This window comes from Ailuropoda melanoleuca, chromosome 2, assembly GCF_002007445.2.
Source record: "Ailuropoda melanoleuca isolate Jingjing chromosome 2, ASM200744v2, whole genome shotgun sequence".
Classification (NCBI taxonomy): Eukaryota; Metazoa; Chordata; class Mammalia; order Carnivora; family Ursidae; genus Ailuropoda; species Ailuropoda melanoleuca.
The window spans coordinates 73,073,412-73,095,067 of record NC_048219.1 but is presented as its reverse complement, the minus strand read 5'-3'; the positions used below and the strand labels follow the sequence as shown (position 1 = coordinate 73,095,067).

The following is a 21,656-nucleotide window of genomic DNA, read 5'->3' as shown; positions in this document are numbered from 1 at the left end:
AAGGAAAGGGGAGAAATTTGGTTTGTAGGTGGTTTCATGTGACATCCCTGCACTAAGTAGAAGGAATCAGCTACATAGCATCACAGCCACCATACGTGAGAAAGAATTATTCATTTAGAGCAAATATTGTGCAGGAAATAAAATACAAGTATAAACTATATGTGGAACAGAAAACTCAAAGTCACTTAATGATTTTCTTAGCAAGTAGACCCTAGATTCAAATAAACCCAGAAGATATCTTTGTAGCATTTGGCAAGTTTATTCTAACTTTTTATGAAAATGAAAATGTAAAAGATACAAAACAGTATTGAAAAAGAACAAATTCAGATGATGTACATTGCTTGAATGCAAGTATTGTAAAGCAGACAGAATAAATAAAAGTACCGACAGTAGAAATCAGAAAATGCAGTAAATACATAGAAATCTTAAAGATAACAATAAACTTCTTATCAAGTGTACGTGGACTCAAGTATCTTGGGCCCTAAAAAGAGCTTTTGCAAATTTCAAATGACTGATATCATTCAAAATAATTTCTCCTGACTGTGATAGAATGAAACTGGAAAACAGTAATGAAAAGATATATATATAAAATCTCTGACTGCCTGGAATTCAAACAATTAAACAACTTTAAGTAATATATAATGTTCAGAGACAGCCAAATTTTGGAAAGGAATTGTAATAAATCTGGCATGTCAAAACTGAATAGTTCCTGCTAAAATAGTACCCAAAGGAATATTTATTGCATTAAATTCCTATATATGAATAAAAAGTCTTAAAATCAGTGATTTCAGCTTAGTTCTCAAAAAAGCTAGAAACTTTACATCAAATATAACTCAGAAATGTAGAAAATGATGTCAGCATTCATGGTGACAGAAGACATGCCTCGTTTCTGTCCCTCTTTTAACAACTAAAATTTGGCATCCATTCACAAACAAAAGTGCCTCTTTGGGAGCTGTGGATTCCAGCATCATAGGCCAAGGGACCCAGAAGGCATCACAGCTGTGCGTGGGCAATATGCAGAGAGACCTCAGTATAGACTGTGGTATGGGCTGGAGCCTGTGAACTGGCTTCAGCTCCTCTTGGACAGGTGTGGGAACTCCTGGAAAAGGCTAACTTGGGCAGACATGCACAGACTAGAGCCTCTGTAGAAGTCCAGGTTTTCAGAAGAGACGTTTCGGCACACTCTGCTGGAGAGTATGTGTGTGTGTGTGTGTGTATACACACACACACACATATACATATATGTATATGTCTATATGAATTTGGATGCATTGGAGCGGGTAAGAGGAAAGTTGCCAGCACCACCATTCTTCTCGGGGTGGCACATCTTCCAGCTAGAGGGGGCCAGCAAGCCCCACTGCAGAAGAAAGAGAGTAAATATGTGCCTGACTTCCCCAGCTATTTAGGATGCTGCTAAAGACCCTTGGACGTCATCTTCTTCCACTGGAAGGCTGTTTTGTCTACACTGAAAACCTGTTGTTTCGTGTATCCACTTTCATCAATGATCTGAGCTAATCTTCCGGATAATTTGCTGCAGCTTCTACACCAGCACTTGCTGCTCCACTCTGCACTTTTATATTATGGTGATGGTTTCCTTCCTTAAACCTCACTAACCAACCTCTGCTAGCTTTAAATCTTTCTCCTGCAGCTTCCTCACCTCTCCCAGCCTTCACAGAATTAGAGTTAGGGCCTTGCTCTGGATTAGGCTTTGGGTTAAAGGGATGTTGTGGCTGGTTTGATCTTTTACCGAAATTGCTCAAACTTTCTCCATGTCAGCAATAAGGCTTTTTCACTTTTTTTTTAAATCATTTATGTGTTCACTAGAGTAAAATTTTTAATTTCGTTCCGGAAATTTTCCTTTGCAATCACAATTTGGCTAACTGATTCAAGAGGCTTAACCTTGGCCTATCTCTGCTTTTGACATGCCTTCCTCATTAAGCTTAATCATTTCTAGCCTTTGATTTAAAGTGAGATACTTGTGACTCTTCCTTCACTTGAACATTTACAGGCAATTGTAGAGTTATTAATTGGCCTCATTTCAATATTGTGTTTCAGGGAGTAGAGACGCTTGAAGAGAGGGAGAGATATGGGGTTGGCCAGTCAATGGAGCAGTCAGAATATACCCAACACGTATGGATTAAGTTTGCTGTTTTATATGGGTGTGGTTCATGGTGCCCCAATTCCAATAGCAACATCAAAGATCACTGATCACAGATCACCCTAACAAATATATTAATAATAAAACAGTTTAAAATATTGTGAGAATTACCAAAATGTGAGATAGAGACACAGTGAGTAAATGCCATGGTTGGAAAAATGGCACTGATAGACTCCCTCAATGCAGGGCTGCCACAAATCTTCATTTTTGTAAAAAAACAAAAAACAAAAAAACTATCTGCAAAGCACAATAGAGCACAGTAAAATGAGATATGCCTGTATTGAATAATTTGTGATGAATTAACATCTTAAAAATAACTTGATCTTGTCTTTAAGGAAAAATTCAGAGAATTTTGATGGGATAAACAACTTCTTTGAAAAACACAAATGATTAAAATTACTAAAGAAAATCCAGGGGCACCTGGGTAGCGCAGTCCTTAGGTGTCTGCCTTTGGCTCAGGGCGTGATCCTGGCGTTCCGGGATCGATCAAGTCCCACATCCGGCTCCTCCGCTGGGAGCCTGCTTCTTCCTCTCCCACTCCCCTGCTGTGTTCCCTCTCTGGCAGGCAGTCTCTCTGTCACATAAATAAATAAAATCTTAAAAAAAATCTGTATAGATATTCTGTGAAATTGATTAGTAATTAATATATTTCCACGATTATTTTCTCAAGTCCATCCCATCTAATATATCGAATTTACTAGCATAATGTTGGCTCATATTTTTATTATCCTTTTAAATTCTGTAAGCTATCTATTGACAACACTTCTTTTCTTCTTTTATTGATAAATGGTCTTTCTATCTCTCTCGATCAGTTGCATTCAAAGATTGCTATGGCTTCTTGATGAATTGACACTTTTGTCATTATGGAATGTCCTGCTCTATCACTAATGAAACATAATTTGTTTAATATTAATATAGCCAGTCAGTCCTCCTTTTAAAGTCTGCCTGATATACCTTGTTCCATCCTTTAACTTTTAATCCATCTTTCTCTTGCTTTATAAAGTGCATTTTCTCTAGCAGAATATAATTGATTCTTTTAAAAAATACAGTCAACAACCTCTGCCTTATAATTGGTGTGTTAAACCTACTTATATTTAATGCTATCACCAACATGGTTGTATTTAAATATATCATCTTGGTTTTTGTTTTTGTCCCATTCCCCCCCACACCCCGCTCTTTATTTTTCTTTCTTTGTCTTTTTTTGCATTAGTTGACATTTCAAAGAAGAACCAAATTTTGTCTAGTCAAATGGTATTCCATTCTTTTTTGGAATAGCTGTCATATTTTGAACCTGATCCTCCCAAAATGCTTTTCTTGAAATCCCTCTTCTATGATACTGTGGAATTATTGCCTAAGCAAAAAAGTCTATAAATCCTGCTCATAGAAAATTTTCAACCAATGCCTCAGTAGTTCTGTACTTCTAATTTTTGGACATAACATGAGAAAGGATGTCAGAATTTTGAAAAACTTTTATTAGTATACAAGGTTTTATATATTCCTTTGATATTTCATTGCTTTTTCATATTCCTTTCATAATACCTTTTAAGTCATAAACAAAATATTAAAACTGTAATTTAAGACTTTATTGTAATTCATGGCATACTTTTAGTAAGTCTTTAAACGTCTTTAATAATTATCCAAATGACTAAGTTTGTATATGTTAAATTTATGTTGTAAGTAACTTTAAGGAACATTTGAATGCTATAGAGTACATTGTACTATAAAAAATAAAAGGCGTTCAGCTGAAGCATAGCTTGATTTAAGATTTTTTTTTTAAAGATTGTATTTATTTAACAGAGAGAGAAAGAGAGAACAAACAGGGGGAGCAGCAGGCAGAGGGAGAGGGAGAAGCAGACTCCCCGCTGAGCAGGGAGCCAGATTTGGGGCCCGATCCCAGGACCCTGAGATCATGACCTAAGCTGAAGGCAGACGCTTCACCGACTGAGTCACTCAGGTGCCCCTCAATTTAAGATTTAACTTAAATTTTGACTTGGTTAATAAATAAATATGATTTAAAGGAATCACGTCTCTCATATAGTAGAACAGGTTATGGTTAGTATGTTGAAGTCAGTGGCCATGAACGTGTTTTTAGTCCCAAAAGACTATTATTACTTAAATTTCTTTTTAAAAAATGATGCTACATGTGAAGAATTATGCAGCGTGATAGGACTTACCTTACGGCGGTCAGCCCTTCCTTTACGTTGGGTTTGTTACAGCTCTGGTCCTCTGTTTTCTTTGGATGAAATTTGATGATATAATTCATATAAAGACAGCAAGTGAAATCCTATGGTTTTTGTAGGTCTTCAATAAAAGACAGCTACTTTTATGTTTTATCGCTTCCGAACACGTATTTTTCACATTTTAGGATATCTGAAACTGAGATGGCTATTATAATTGATGTTTATCATGCACCTTGAAATGTTACTATTGATGCTAAATACACGAAAAAGGTCACGACGTGTGCAGTTGTTAATGTGAAGTGTCATATTCTGAATACTCTGTCAGATCTGTCAAAAAAATTCTTTTAATAATTACAAAATAAAAATTTAGAGAAGATCGTATTATAGTTAAATTGACAATTCCTATTTAGTGGTACATAAAATAATGGTGTGAATTATATTTGATGGCAACTTTGATTAGATGAAATACAGTATTGATAACAGTTATACTACAATGTGCAAAATACCTCTCCTTCTGTCAGAAAGTACTAATCTTAGTAAGCAGCTAATAGAAACTAAATATAACTAATAGTATGCTGAGCTTTGACTGACAGTTTATCATAGTGGCTAGAGCCAGACAATCTGTACTGAAATCCCCCTTCCTCTGTTTCATAGCTGTGTGACTTTGGGCATCGTACTTAACCTCTGTGCGTCAGTTCTTTATCTGTTAGAAAACAGATAATAATTTTACTCACCATAAGTGGTTGTGATAAGATGAAATAAGTGAACCTATGAATAGGAAGAGGAATGGTTAGTATCTCATATTTACTACACAACAAATGTTAGTTGTTATATATGTCGTCCATTAGGGCAGTAATTTTAAATACATAGTTTCTCTTAAACTTAACGCTTTGTCCATCTTAGATAAAACCGTAGTGCCTTAATATTATCCTTGAGAAATGAAGCTTTTATACTTTCATTCTGTTGCTAGTGTTTGGTCAATATTAGTTGAAAAATGTGTCATTTTCCAATACAGTAGAATCCAAAGAAGGCACCTGACTAGATAAAAAGATAATTGTTTACTAGAAAAAATATTTGGTTAATGCTTGAATATTTTACTACCATGTCTTTGAATCTATACTTTCTAAAAATGCATATAATTGGATTAAAAAATATTCTACTTCATGGGGCGCCTGGGCAGCACAGCGGTTAAGCGTCTGCCTTCGGCTCAGGGCGTGATCCCGACGTTATGGGATCGAGCCCCACATCAGGCTCCTCCGCTAGGAGCCTGCTTCTTCCTCTCCCACTCCCCCTGCTTGTGTTCCCTCTCTCGCTGGCTGTCTCTATCTCTGTTGAATAAATAAAATCTTTAAAAAAAAATAAAAATAAAAATAAATAAAAAATAAAAAAATATTCTACTTCATTAATTAATGGTGAAACTTTGGGATTTCATTTGGATAAAATATTTTATATGATTATATCAGGAAAAGAGGATTAAATATGTGCTCCATGTCTGCAAAATTTCTGTTTTAAGTTTTGCTTTTCAAGGGGAATAGAATACATGAAAAGGCAGATTCTATACTTATGTTTCTTTAGTGTTTCCATAGGGCAGTAAATGAGACAAATCTGATTTAGGCTATTATTACTAAAATGGAATGGGATAATACATGTGTTTTGATTTATAAAGTCATCAAAGACCATTAATTTTAAGAATATTTTGAGGGAAATTTCTCTTGTCACACTTATTTTAGTAGTTAAACATGTATCAGTAAAAAATAAGGAATAATACAGTGTAGTGAAAACAATGTCGTATCCTGGTTAAAAGGACTGTCAGACCATCCCTGTTTTATGACTCCACCTAGACAAAGAAAGTACAGCATCATGTCGTAGCTGTTTTAATAGGACTGTTGTAATGTGTTAGATGTTTTGGCAGTCCTTTTAATAATGTAAAACACGGTATTTTATTACCAAGTAGTCAGTACAAGCATCTCTGACACATTGTCCCTGGGACTTGTTCTTCCCTGAATTTTAATACATGCAATGACCCAGAGAAATTAGGTTATAATATAAATGAGTAAATGATATAAAAATGCAGAAACATAAAAAACATTTTGTATTAGTTTTAGATTAGATAAATATATATTTTAATATAAGCAAGAAAGAGAAATATTCATGCATATATGTACATGTATAAATGTAGTAATTATAAGTGTTGACTTAATCTCAAGAAAACATATTGGTCAGAGATTGGGTTTAGTGAAGTTATTTACATGGGCACCAGCATGAGAACAAATGTGCTCCAGCCATTTCCTCCCAAGCTTGTATATGTCCAATCTAGAGTCAGAATCCCAAGGAAATGATCTGACAAGTCTAGCTTGGGTCTCCCATGACACCTAGTTTATAGAACCACAAATTCTATATAAAAATAAAAGAGTCAATGCCCCCAAAGTTAATTGGTGTTGCTATAGGAAGGGTAATTAGATACTAGGTAAAAAAACAAACAAGTGACAAAAATAGCAAAATATCACTGAAGTTTCTCAGCTTGACCACAAATTAAAAAACATAAATAAAATGAATGATAGAGATAACAAATCTAGCCAAAATAAAAATAAACATAAACCCNAATTAAAAAACATAAATAAAATGAATGATAGAGATAACAAATCTAGCCAAAATAAAAATAAACATAAACCCACCACCATAATCAACAGATGATTAATAATCATAATATACAAGGGCTTTCACAATTCAGAAAAGCAAAAAAAATGAGCAACGAACAAGAAATGTAAAAAAAACNACAAATCTAGCCAAAATAAAAATAAACATAAACCCACCACCATAATCAACAGATGATTAATAATCATAATATACAAGGGCTTTCACAATTCAGAAAAGCAAAAAAATGAGCAACGAACAAGAAATGTAAAAAAAACCCAGCAACGTTCAAAACGAAGACATTATGTGGTTCTTTGTATTCTTTCTGAGCAAATGGCCTCACTTCTTACTTCAGTAAAAAAGTAGGGCCATAGGCTGTTCATTATCTCAACATCCTATAATGAGAGCATTAAACTAACCTACATCCCCACTGATCCTTTACTCTTTCTGTCCTTTTAAATGTCCCATCTAATAGAAGGTAGCTCCTATACCATCTTGATTCCTTACTCTGTCGATTTCTCCTCTTACCCCTTTCCTTTCTCATTTTCCTCTGTCAATGTTTTATTAGCATCGAAATATATTTAAATAGTGAGACTTTGGAAGGCTGAATGATGGGATAGTAAACCCTCCAAACTAGACTTACCAACCAAAAGAATGAACAGAATACAAATACAAATAAGAGAAAAACTACAGAAACTGAGAAATGGTGCAAACTATGTATTATAAACTCTAAGACATCTTGTCAATTAGAGTGGAGGCTGGATAATGAAAGGATGACACTAGGAGCCAGAACTTAACTCTCATTTCCAAAAATCATTAATAAAGGATTTTGCATAATAAGCCTTGTCAAAACCAACAAATACAACATAATTTAGAGGGTTGGTTGGAGTGACTGGCCCACTCCTGGTGGTGAAACATGCACTCCACATGGAGATTCTTTTTCCACTCTGTTGCACAGCAATCCTTGGTCATAATGATGGGTTATGAAGAAAAATTTGCAACAATTCTGAGATTTTTCTCTGATCTCACTTGCTAAGAAACAGGGTGTTCACGTTTTGAAATTACATAACAGGAGATGTTATTAAGAAGAAGAATAAAACATAGAAGGTTTAGGTCTGGAGGAAAGATCAGGCTGTGGGAGAGACAACTGTCATTGGGTATACATTTTCTAACCTTGAGATAATTGTCAAATACATAGGGGCATAAATACTAAATCAGTAAACAGAACTCTTTTGGGGTCTATTAGATAAAAAGTAAAACTTGTTTCTATTATTTGATCATGCTATCTGCAGTTTGTCACTTGCCAAAAGCAGTGCAGGAAAAAAACCTAAAAATCTGAGTAGGGCATTATGTCTCCTGAATCTCTATTTAATTATTATGACTTCATATTATAACAGACAATGTGCCACCTCCAATTCAGTTTTATTGCTAATTCATAAAGTGTTTGCTGAAAAATTTGGTCTTGGAATAATTTTAGAAATAGATACTTGACGAGGAGTAGAGGAGTCAAGTAAACCTGGCCTGTACAAAAGGTATCAAGTGGGGGCCAATGTCTTTGAAATAGCCATCTTATTAACCTTTGGATGATTTAAATACTGAAACCCCTCTTACCTGGACTTTGACAGATATTTTTTTTTCTTATCAGAAATTGATTGATTGATTGATTCCCCAGCTTTATTGAGATATAATTGACAAATAAAATTGTACATACCTTAAGGATACAATGTGATGATTTGATATAAGTATACAGTGTGATCACCTCAAACAAGTTAATTAACAGAACCATCATTTGCCATAGTTACTTTTTTCTCCCCTTTGTGGTGAGAATGCTCAAAATCTATTTTCTTAGCAACCTTCAAGTAGGCAATACAGTGTTATTAATGATGGTCACCATGCTGTACATTAGATCCTCAGAACTTACTCATCTTATCACTGGAAAGTCGTATCCTTTGACCAATATCTCCCTGTTTCCCCCAATCTCCAGCATCTGGCAACCACTATTCTACTGTTTGCTTCTGTGTTTGGTTTTTGTTTTTGTTTTGTTTTTTTTTAGATTCCATATGTAATATTTCTAGTAATAAGTATTGTCATAACTTTATATCTTATGGTTATTTCAATAGGAAAGTGAGAAGTACAAAATCAGATTGTTATTTATTATTTACTACAAAAATAGTCCTTTCAAAAGTAATTTGAATCTTTTATTTTCAAATACTGTATCCTTGTAATCTTTCATATTACCAGTTTTCAGATATTATTTTATTTCATTTAGTTATCTTCAAGTTCTACTGAGTGATTGATTTTTATAATTTCAAATTTAATAATGTCCATTGTAACAAATTAAGCAATTCAGATTGTACACAAATGAAAAAACAATAATCTCTCTCATACTTCCCCCAATACCACTCCTTAAACTATGTATATTTACATATAATATTTAGATACAAGTATTATATACATTATAAAAGTTATGTATATTCAGATATAAGTGTTTTGTTAGATTTTTACATATATATTTATAAAAGTATGCTATGTAATCATTCATAATTTCTCTATGCTTGTCCAGAAAAAAGTACATGTATGTATATATGTGTTTCTGTGAGTGTGTGTAGAGAAAGAAGGACAGAGGAAGGTGGGACAGAATGAGAGGAGAGAAAGAGAGATTTTCTTTTTTAAAGATGTTGGAAAATACTATGCGGATTACTTTGCAACATCTTAAACTTGATGTGTCATTGATCTCTTTCTGATAAAATACATGCTGCTCAAATTCAATCTTTTTAATAGTAGCTTGATGTATAAAGATGAGAATATACCATAAGATACATATCTTTCCCTGTGATAAATGTGAAGTTGTTAATAATCTTTGTGTTGTTTTGTTTTGCCAAAACAAACATTGCTACAATAAACATCTTGCCCATGTATCTTTATAAATATTGCTTTTATTTTGGTAGGGTATAGTCTTCAAAGTGTAATTATGGAATAATAGGTCAGGGAAATTTCAAATGTAGATAGCAATGACCAGGAAATTTTATAAATCTTTATAATTTACTTCTGTAACAGAAATGAATGTGTGTAACCATTCCTCCACATCTTTGCAATCGCTGCATTTCACCAGCCTGTTTACTGAGCCCATCCAATAGTTGAAAATGTTATCTCACTATAATATGTTTTTGGACAGCATTATAGACAATGCTAGTTGTATCTGTTCTAAAAACCTTTCATTTTCTGACATACTGAACCTATAGTTACCACCATTAAAGATTAAAGTTGTCCTGTAAGTTAGAATTCAGGAGTAGATTTCACTTTCCTGAACTCATTTTCTAAAATCAACACCAATTATATGGATGGAAAAGCAGTTTTTTCCTTGATTACCAGTAAAGGGAATTGTTCAGCAATTGAATGGATTATTTAAGGAATCAACTTGCATATGATGGAGACCAGAGACAAGATTGAAAGAGAAGCAAACTTAGGGGACAACAAGAGAAAGTTCAGACAGGTGGTAAAATCCTTAAAGGTTTATCCTATGTATACTATTGTGTCAAGACACAGAGATTATGAGGTCATGGAGGAAGGCCCTGAAAGCTCTTCAGACAGACATTATCTAAAGCTTCTTTCTAAAAAAACAAAACAAAACAAAACAATAATAATAAAAAATAAAGCTTCTTTCTAGATATCCCTTGCAATATCAGAAGGAAAAATAAAGGATTAAAGCACATAATGGTGTAGTGATATATGGCAGAAGAGAATGAAAGCTCAGCTGTTATAATTGTGGATTAGGTATAGATTCCAGGCCTCAAAAGGACTTAGAGAAACAAGACAGTACCTCACCTAAGGTGCTATGGTCTGAATGACTGTGCCCCACTCCAACCCCCCAATTTTTATGTTGAAAACCTAATGCCTAAGGTGACAGTATTAGGAGGCTGGGCGTTTGGCAATGATTAGATCATGATGGTGGAGTCCTCATGAATGGCATCAGTGCCTTATAAAAAGGCTCCAGAAAGCTAGCTCACCCTTTCCACTGTGTGAGGACATAAGTCTTTGACCTGGAAGGGGGCCCTCACCCAACAAGGCTAGCACCCTGATCTTGGACTTCCGCTTTAGAACTGTGAGAAATAAATTTGTGTTGTTTATAAGCTCTCTAGTCTGTGGTATTTTGTTATAGCAACCCAAGACATAAGGCAATTTCATCCTTAGAAATAAGTGAAACAGGAAACCTCCTGTTGATGCAAAAGCAAAATGTCATGATCTGGCCATTAATAACAAGGGAAGCATTCAGTTTCTGGTATGAAGTTAAAGATGAGAAGCTTATTGTCAGTCCAAGTGTGCCAGCTAAATAATTACATTCTGCATTAAATATAGAATGAGTGTTTCTTATGCTTCTTAACAAAACCATTCTGTTCCCCATGAGTACACTTAAAATAATTTAAAAATAGCATAAGTACCAAAGAAATTAATTTAAATGGGTTATTCAGACAGTGCCATCTGCTGATATAATACTGAGAAATTCAGATAAGAGGAAAGTGTATAAGATTCATTGATTTTTCTGATATATGAGGATTTATGATATATTCCTAAGAAAACAAGTAAACATTTGGGAACATACCTGTTGTACAATTGAGATTCTCAAACAAATCTGTTTTGGGGAAAGTTTCATTTTGAATAAAAAAATCAGATTTTGGAGAAAGTATCATTTTGAGCAAAAGAAAACCACATTTTCCCACTACAATATCATTTTCCTCTCTCACCATAGCCACACAATCTTCTCTCTTCAATCTTTTATTTCATTAATATTTTTATCTGTACATTAAACAATCATAGTTTCCATGAGGTAACAAGAAAGAAGAGAATAAAATAAATTCCAACATGCAATGTAATGTAGCATTTAATTGGAGAGATGAGTCAGACAAATCTGAAATGGAAACAAAATGATAACTTAGAGATTAAAAAGTAAAATATAAGTGCCAAGTGAATTTAAAGTGGATGTGTGTAAAATCAATCAGAGAACATCACATCCTGGCATGCGTATGTGCTCCTAAAAAAGATAGGAGAACCCCAAGAGTTAATATTGCATCGTAATTTTACAATGATGCACAAACCTGGAAAGACCCCAGTCGATCTCATGATAAATCTCTGAAGCCAGCATGCAGATGCGCCTCTCCATCGATCAGCTCAAGTCCAATTGGATGGATAGACCAAAGAATTACATATGTATGAGATGTATCTGTCCTCATTTATATTTGGCTAATGAATGCCTAAAATTCCACAATTTTTTATACCTTGATATCAGCCTTTGCTTAGTGTTAAATCACAAATATTTCCAGAAGATGAAACACTGTCGCAGTTATTTCTATCTAACATGAATAAATTAAATAGAATATGAATTTTGCAGAGGAGAGTAGAGAGTACATAAAGGTGATGGATATGGGAGGTATTTGTATCCAAAGGTGCTTTGAATACTGTGTTTATTAAAAAAAAAAAAAAGCTGAAAGGATACACTTTAGGAAATCAAACAAGCCCTACATCTATCTATATTGACTAAAGCCCAGCTCATTCATAAATTCAAGAATTTTTAAACGAGATTCAGGAAGTAAGATATGAATGAACATTTCATGTAAGTGTGATTAAATGTATGTTCTATATGTTCAAGAAAGAGATTTCTTATTCTCAATCCATGGACTGAAGGGTTTCTGATAAAGGAAGATTAAGAAACACGGGAGCTCCTGGGTGACTTGGTTGGTTGTCTTCCTTCAGCTCATGTAATGATCCTGGGCTTTTGGGATCAAGGGTCCTAGAATTCAGCCCCATGTCGGGCTCCCTGCTGAGCAGGGAGTCTGCTTCTCCCTCTGCCCCTCCCTGCTGCTTGTGTGTGTTCTCTCTCTCTCAACTAAATAAATAAAATCTTTTTTTAAAAAATGAACCACTAGTTAAAGGTTTTGCAAGAATCAAAATATTACATGAATTTTACTCAAAAATATAAAGCCTTAAATGTGAAATACTATCAAAGTATAATTTTTTAAATGTTAAAGATTCTAAAAATGACACTTCACACAAACATAAAATGAACACATTTTTTGCCTCATTAATGAGAGAACCAGTAAGATAGTAAACAGGTAAAAGGAGTATTAGATGAAGTTACAGAGTTTATCAGGAAACACCTTTCAAGTTGGAGACAGATCTGGTTAATGCACTGCCAGCAAAGACAAGAATAATCTACAAACTTGCTTTTCTGACAAAAATTACTTACATTTCCTCAGCACTCGATGTACAAATAAGTATGCAAACTCACAGAATGAAGGTATTCAATTAATAATAAACATTAAAGTGAAACAATATTTCATTTCCCTAGATAATTAAGTAGATATTTTAGATAATACTTAAATAGAAAATTGAACAATGCCCAGCATGACAGTAGCAGTACTGGTTGTATTCTCTTTTGCATTATTTGCAAGTTTAGGGTAGTTCTTTTAACAATAACACTATTTTCTTTGATTCTCCTTAATAAAAAATATAGTCTGATTGGACAATGTTTAGTCTAAATAAAACTTGCCACATGTGTTATTTTTAAGAACATAGCTTATTTTATTGATTTTGAATGAAATTATTTTCACACTCTACCATTGTCTCCCTTAGGTTGATCTGCTTATATATTTATATTCAATGTGTATCATCCACGATCAGCAAACTGTGACCCCATTAATTGGCCACCTGTATTTATAAATAAAGTTTTATTGGAACATAGCCATGACCATTCATTTACATATTGTCTGTAACTACCTTGGAGTAGTGAAGAGTAGATTCCAACAGTTGCAACAGAAACTGTGGGCACACATGCCTAAAAGATGTATTATGTAGGCCTTGGGAAAACATTCACCAATCCCTAAAAGAACAAACCTATGATACTTTACATACAAAACTTGGAAATTACTCAGTTAAAAGTAAAGCAATTCCTAAAACTTTCTACCAAAACTGTGAAGGAAGTAAAAAGCAATTCAGACATTTTGAGAAGAAGGAAACTTGTTGTCCACTTTAGATGACTCTATACAGAGAGTCTTACAAATCATTTTACATAGAACCTCATAGAATTTGGGCTCAGTTTCAGATTCTAAATTGTTCAGTTTTAGATACTCAGGTTTTTTTGGTATTATATCCAGACAGTTTTCTAAGTAGAAAACACAGGTTTTACCCATGATTCATTTTTCTCGTTCTATACCATAGCTACCCTCTAAAATCAGATCAAAAGGTCTAAAACATAGGTTTGTCACTTAAAGCTTTCTGAACCTCAGCAAACTATTCACTTTCTTTTAAAAATTTCAGTTTACTAAGCTACATATTATGAATTAGATGTCTATATAAAGCATTACTGTGGTGTTTAAAATTTAAAAGTAAAGCACTTACATAGTGAATCGCAGGAAAAAGTGATTAATGCTCATTATTCATTGTTTTTATTTAATTGTCCTGTCACTTGTGAATACTATGTCATCTATTAAAAACACCTTTTAAATATCTTGAAGTTATCTGAATCTTAAATCTCATAGATGCTGCCTTACATAAAGGATTCACCTTGTTTGCTTGGGTTACTATAATCTTTTTAAAAATTCAATCCTATGGTATTTTTTAAATATCTACAATCTGTTCTCTACTGTGCAGACATAATATTTTTAAATACATGTATTTCTTGCATAATGCCTTAGCATATTTGCCTAATGGTCTTCACTTAATTCTTATTGTTCCTAAGATAGTATCCAAAGAATTGAATATGTTTACAAAACTGCTCAATTATATAAATTATTTCTCAAATGTATATTTCTAATTCTCTAGGAGTTGCTTCCTACAACTCTCAAAGTTCCACGTAGTATAATTAGCTAGGTTCTTTTTCTAGCCCATAGCACTTTTCAAAGTTACTAAAAACCACGTGAGTTTCTATAAACTGAGCTTTGCTTTTGGAAAAGACATAGACTTTGGGAAGCCTGGTAAATCTGGAAGCCTGTCCTCTGTTATTTTTCTCCCTGATGGTGTTCTGTCTGGCTTTGTCCCGTCTTGAGCCTCAGGGTCTTTAAGCAATGAGTCTAATTCTAAGCAGTTAGATGACTGAAGAACACATTCATTATTAACTATTTTCAGTGGTCATATCTATACGATAGCTAATAAATCCTAGTAAAGTATACTTTACTGGATTTTATACCGTGGCAAATGGAACCATTTCAGGAGGAATATGTACCAAATAAATTTTGATCTAAGTAAATGTTGAATTTTCTTGGTTTGACAGTGACATGGATCAGATAACCAAGAGATAAAATAAAACTTTTAAAAATCACTTTGATGTTGCCGATACAAACAAATGTAGAGTCTTTTTTGATACATTCCCTCTCACTCATTCACTACATCTAACTAATCACCAGTCTTTTTCAGGTTGTCTTGTATATCCAATGTACATCAGTGTGCATCAACTTTACTCAGGTCTTCCCATTACCAGTGCTATCATTTGTGTGACTATTCCTCCACTGGTTGGGCCTTCCCATCTGTGGTTTTTGTTTTGTTTTGGTTTGGTTTTTTGGCTCTTTTTTAAATAGTTATTTACAAAAGAAAAAGTGATTGTTTTTGTTTAAAGTGCAGATCCAAAAATCTGAGTCTCCTCCTTAAAAACTTCAATGGTCCTCAACCATACATATAACAAAAATCCCACATCCTTAATATGACCAGTAAAACCTGGTATATTCTGACCTATATGTTCTCCAGATTTTGCTAAAGCCACTTTAGCCTTTACAACAATTCAGTCACATCAGACTCATATGCTTCCATATCCATCAAATTCTTTTTACTTCAGAGCTTTTTCAAATTGTGCTTCTGATCTAGAATGCTTCTCAACACAAGCACACGTTTTCTGCCCAATTCATACCCATCTTTCCAGACTCAGCTTAAATGTCATTTCATTAGAAAAGTTTTTTTCTGAATCCCTGTTCTAAATTATGTCCACTTGTGATACCCTCTCAAAGTACATTAAATATTTTAACACTTTATTGTGTTTTGGTTTATATTCCTTTAACACTCTAAAAAAATTAAAACCTACATTTTTTTCTTCCACTGGAGAATAAGCTCAATGATCAGGTACCCTATTTCTATATTATTATATAGTGCACACTAACAATTATGATCTATATAATTAGTGTGTATTGGGAGTTGGAGACCTTTACAAATGACATTAAGTTCATCTTAAGTGGTCTGTGTGTTATTTTCAGCTTAAGACTGTGATGTTGTGATTTATAATAAGAATTATGTATTGGTGTCTGCCCATGGCTGCAGACACAAAACTCCTGAAACCCCTGTATTAAGTGATAATAACATGAGGAGCACCTCTTGTTCTCAAATTTGATCTTTGACTAGTCCCTGGCACTGGCCTCCTGAAACCCTTGTAACAATTTCCTGGGTGATAGGAGTATCTTTTATTCTAATGAGGTGACTCTTGGTGGGCTCCTGATGGCTCCTGGATGAGGCTGGTCACAGAAAAGAACAAGCCACAAGTGGAAATTTTTAGCCCCATGCCCCAATTTCTTGAGAAGGGAGAAAGACTGAAAATGGAGTTAATGATTTATCACGCCTATGTGAAGAAGCTTCCATAAAATCCCAAAAGTACAGGGTTCAGAGAGCTTCCACTTTGATGAACTCATCCATACCAGGAGGGTGAAACACCCTGACCCCACAGGGACAGAATGTCCTGTGCTGTGGACCCTCCGGACCTCACCCTATGTATCTCTCCAACTGGCTCTTCATCTGTATACTTTATCATGTCCTTTAGTAAGTTGATAAACATAAGTGAATGTTTCCCTGAGTGCCATGAACCACTTTTAACAAGTCAATTGAGCCTGAATAGGGGAGCCTTCGTGATAACCTCCAATTGGAGGTTAAATTTATAGCCGAATCGGACAGAAGTTGTGGGTAACCTGGAGACCTAACTTGGGATTGGCATCTGAAGTGGGGTGGGAGCAATCTTGAGTGACTGAGCCCTTAACCTGTAGGATCTGACATTATATCCAGGTAGATAGTGTCAAAACTAAGTTGAATTGTAAGACACTCAGATGGTATCACAAAGAATTGCTTGGTGTGGGGAAAAACCTCCACACATTTGGTGACCAGAAGTGTCAGAAGTGAAGTGCTCTTTGTGCATCTTATATTTTGAGTAGTAAAGGAGACACACAGGAAAGAAAACAATGTAGGGAAAACTGGGTTTTTCCCTATACAGGAAGTACAAAACTAAGTTTTTCTAATTTAAAGACATTCTAATAATCCACAAAAGTAATTTAAACACTATGTGAAAGAGATATTGTGACATTTAAATTTTTATTATTTCCCAAAAATAAATGTAATGAAAACTGTCAACCTTGTATATCCAAAAGCTCATTTCATCATCCTTGGGGAAAAAAAATCTGATTATTAATAATCCAATTAAAAAATGTTCTCTCAATTTAGTTTCTACCCATATGGAACAATTGGAGATATATGTATATATATATATGTGTATATATGTGTTTACGTGTGTGTATATATATATACACACTTGTATAATGTATGTATATATATATATGTATGTATATATGTGTGTATATATACATGATATATACGTGTGTATGTGTGTATAGATATAGATATAGCCATCTGAAACACTGTTGCCATAAGACTGTGTGGGCTTTTAAAATATGCAGATTTCCAACTGTACATATTGCTCAAATACGCATGGCTTTGAGAATAAAAATAACATTTTTTGGTTTTAATAATTGCACATTTTCAGTGAAATGGTCTGCCTTTTAATGCCACTTTTATTATAAAAGAAGTACTTTCTGGGTCACAGGGAGTTACCAGGACAGTATCAAAATCAATGAAAAAATTCACATAATAAGTCGCAAATTCCTTTTCACATGGATGTTAAGTGGAAGAGCACTAAACAAGTGAAAAACTCCCTTTTGAATTTATTTTATGTCAAATGTAGGTCCTGAAATTAATACTCTTGCAAGGAAAAAGATCTCATTCATTTCTCAGGCTTATTGAAATTTAAATAAGGGTCATATAAAAGGACAATAAAGGCAATTTAGAGTCATTATGGCATCTACATTTGTAACAAAGATGTTTTCTACCTCCCAGGATTTTAAATGACTTAATACATGTAAAGTATTTAGAGCACATAATAAGCACCTACTAATTGTTAATTACTTTTAGAAGTAATACTCTAGATATGCTCTTTCTGTTCTTCTTAGTACTCTATTACTGGATTTCTATTAAAATTTTTGTCAATAACAACAATGAAGAAGCATTTCTTTATCCTGTTGATAAAGTACAGAGAAAGAGTGGCAGATAAAGTACAAAGAAAGAAGCTAGGGTGCCAGTCTTAGCATTCTTGGAGATAATTCAAATTTCAGTGGTTAGAATTGATAGTATGCTGTAAGGAATTTTTGCACTTTAAAGGAAACTCTGCAAGAGTATAAAACGTTTACTTCTGAAGGGATGAACAGTATGCAATGTGACTTCAACTGATTCCTTCTTCAGATCTATGAACTTCCCTCTTCTTTCTTAATAATACTCCTGTTAGAAACAAGATACTGGGCCCAAAATGGAGTCACTTATGCTAAGCCTCATGTCACCAATCTGAGACTTAATACTTAATTTAGTGCTTTGGCCTCTCCCAGGAATGAATCTTAAACCAGTCAGTAGGAGTTACCTGGTCAGCACTAGTGAAATAATCTGCCTGATAGAGACCCTTACTGCCCCTCAAGGAAGGTGACCTTATCAAAACCAATTTGTTTTTTGCTAGTGTAACTCTCTTGCCCTTCTACCTATAAAAGCCTTTCATTTTAAAAGCTCCTCTGAGGGGCACCTGGGTGGCACAGCGGTTGGGCATCTGCCTTCGGCTCAGGGCATGATCCCGGCGTTATGGGATCGAGCTCCACATCAGGCTCCTCCGCTATGGGCCTGCTTCTTCCTCTCCCACTGCCCCTGCTTGTGTTCCCTCTCTCACTGGCTGTCTCTATCTCTGTCGAATAAATAAATAAAATCTTTAAAAAAATAAAAAAATAAAATAAATAAATAAAAGCTCCTCTGAGTTCCTTTCTGTCAGCTAGATGGGATGCTGCCCAATTCCTGAATTGTTGAATAAATCCAATAAGATCTTTATAATTTACGGAGTTGAACTTTGTTTTTTAACATTTCTTATACCAAGATTATTAGGCGCACAGCAGGTTGCAACTCTGTCTGCCTAATGCCTCCCATGTGTTCAGTTGAGTTTAATTAGTGCCTTTGAGTGGTAATGGTACTATGCAAGGTAAAAAAAAAAAAGTTGCTAAATCAATCCCTGTTGTTTTGTAAAGTAGCTATATTATCGAACCATAGAAAGGAAATCTAACTACAGTAGTTCCCCCTTATTTGTGGGGGATACATTCCAAGACCCCCAGTCGATGCCTAAAACCACAGATGGTACTGAAACCTATGTATACTATAATTTCCCCTATATGTACATACTTATGATAAAGCTTAATTAATAAATTAGGCACAGTAAAATTTAACAATAACCAATAATAAAATAGAACAATTTTAACTATACTATAATAAAAGTTATATGACTATGGTCTCTCTCAAAATATTTTATTATACCGTACTCGCCCTTCTTATTGTGATGATGTGAGATGATAAAAGACCTAACTGATTGGATGAAGTGGGGTCAATGAGGAACCTTCTATGATGGGATTGATCTTGTGAGGATATGCCAAGAAGCTCATCTACTTCTAGACCACTGTTGACCCCAGGTAACTGAAACTGGAAAGTGAAACCATGGATAAAGGGGGACTACTGTAGTTATTCAAAATATTTTTTTTTCAAAGAGATTGTTATTTGACAGAGAAAGTATTCTTGAGTGGAAAGAGCCACCACATTGTTCATCATGAGACTTATTCATTTATTCTTTCTACACATATTGATCAAGCACCTGACAAAAATGACTGTACCTCTCATCACCTCAACGTGATAAACAAGGAGAAGAGATAAAATTTGTACATAAATGACAATAAAATAAAACACTGTGGTGGCACTAAAATAACAATTGTAAAACCAAGATAAGATAATATCACCTGATAATTTATAAATAAGAAAGATTAAAATGTTAATTTTAATAAAACTTTAATTAAAACTTTAATTCTCATATTAAAATTGAGTGTGCATTGAAGAATAATATAAAATAAAAATAATTTATAAGAAAATTAATGTTCACAAAATCATGCATATACCCATTATCCAAGAATAACATCTGTCAATGAAATGCCAAATAAATTCACATATATTCTTCTGTGTATATGTGTATGCATTTTAGAGGAAATAATAACAAATACATGTATATACTATATAACTAGGTAAAATATATATATGTATATATATAAATACATATTTTATACAGCTAGAAAACTGGGATTTTGTCATGTGTTATTTAGAATAGTAATTCATTTTCCTCATATCTTCTGTATTTGCTAGCCAACAGTGTCATAAGTACAGTGTCATAAGTACCAAATATTTGCTGAGTTTTTAGCCTTGTCAGGAATTGTGTAAATGTGTATCCAATATAGATTTTATCAGTAGAACATGAAAATATTTGGTCCTCTGCATTCATGTCAAGAGGGGTGATATTATGCATATAGACATAGAGATTACCAACATTTGTAAAAATTATAGTAGATATACATGTAGAAATAGATTAAGTGTAAATGTAAAAATTTCAAAATCAGCTTTAGAAATAACAAAATATAGAAACATAAAGATATATAAATACATGTATTAATGCTTTATACATGCTATGATTTTATGTTTTCAATGAACAATGACATCTCTTCATTGTTTAAGTTGTATTTTTGATGTTTTTGAACGTTTTGGTGATGTTATTCTGCTGTAGATGCATTACTCTTCTATTGCTGCATAAAAAATTAACACAAAATTAGCATCTTAAAATTACATAGACTTATTATATCATAGTTTTTGTGAGTCCAGCACTTAGGCATGGCTTAGTTGGGTCCTCTTCTCACCAAGCTGAAATAAAGGTATTATTGGGTCTGCATACCTTTCTGAAGCTTGGGATCCTCTTCTGAGTTTACATAGTTAATGTCAGAATTCAGTTCTTTGAAGCTGTGCCATAGTTCAGTTCTATGAAGTTCTATGAAGAAACCCTGTGTTTTTCAAGATAATAGCAAGGGTTACTCTTAACTCCAAAAGACTGCTCCCAGTCCTTGCCATGTAGTCCGTTCATGGGCTTTGTCACAACATGGGGTTTCCTTCTTCAAAGTCAGCAAAGCAATCTATCTCCAGTCGGCTAAGATAAAATCACAGGAGTGATTATCCCATCACCTTCACTTTATAACCTAATTAAGGGAGTGGCTACCCCATTACCTTTGACAAATTCTGTTGGTTAGAAACAGTCAAATTTTAGCCATCACCCAAGGAGGGGATTACATAAGACTATGACTCAGTTGGAGTCATCTTGAATTCTGCCTACCACAATGGCTGACACAATGATTTTTTTTTTTATGTCTGTTTTCCTTAGGTTTCTGTTTTTCTTTATAGTAATTTCAGAAAATACAATTATAGACTTTTACCACTTAATTTAATTTTCATTCTAGCTTTTATTTTATGATTTATTTTGGTTTTTTTGACTTCCAGATACT

At 33.9% G+C, this 21,656-nt stretch overlaps 1 long non-coding RNA gene across 1 annotated transcript; it reads right to left on the bottom strand.

The window, feature by feature from the left end:
* Positions 1-2,689: 2,689 nt before the first annotated feature.
* On the bottom strand, positions 2,690-21,295 carry LOC117796344. The gene is made up of 4 exons (XR_004620753.1): positions 21,056-21,295; positions 5,073-5,106; positions 4,333-4,391; positions 2,690-2,732 (listed from the first exon to the last, which is right to left on the bottom strand). It is a non-coding gene; the product is annotated as an uncharacterized LOC117796344 (long non-coding RNA).
* Positions 21,296-21,656: the final 361 nt, after the last annotated feature.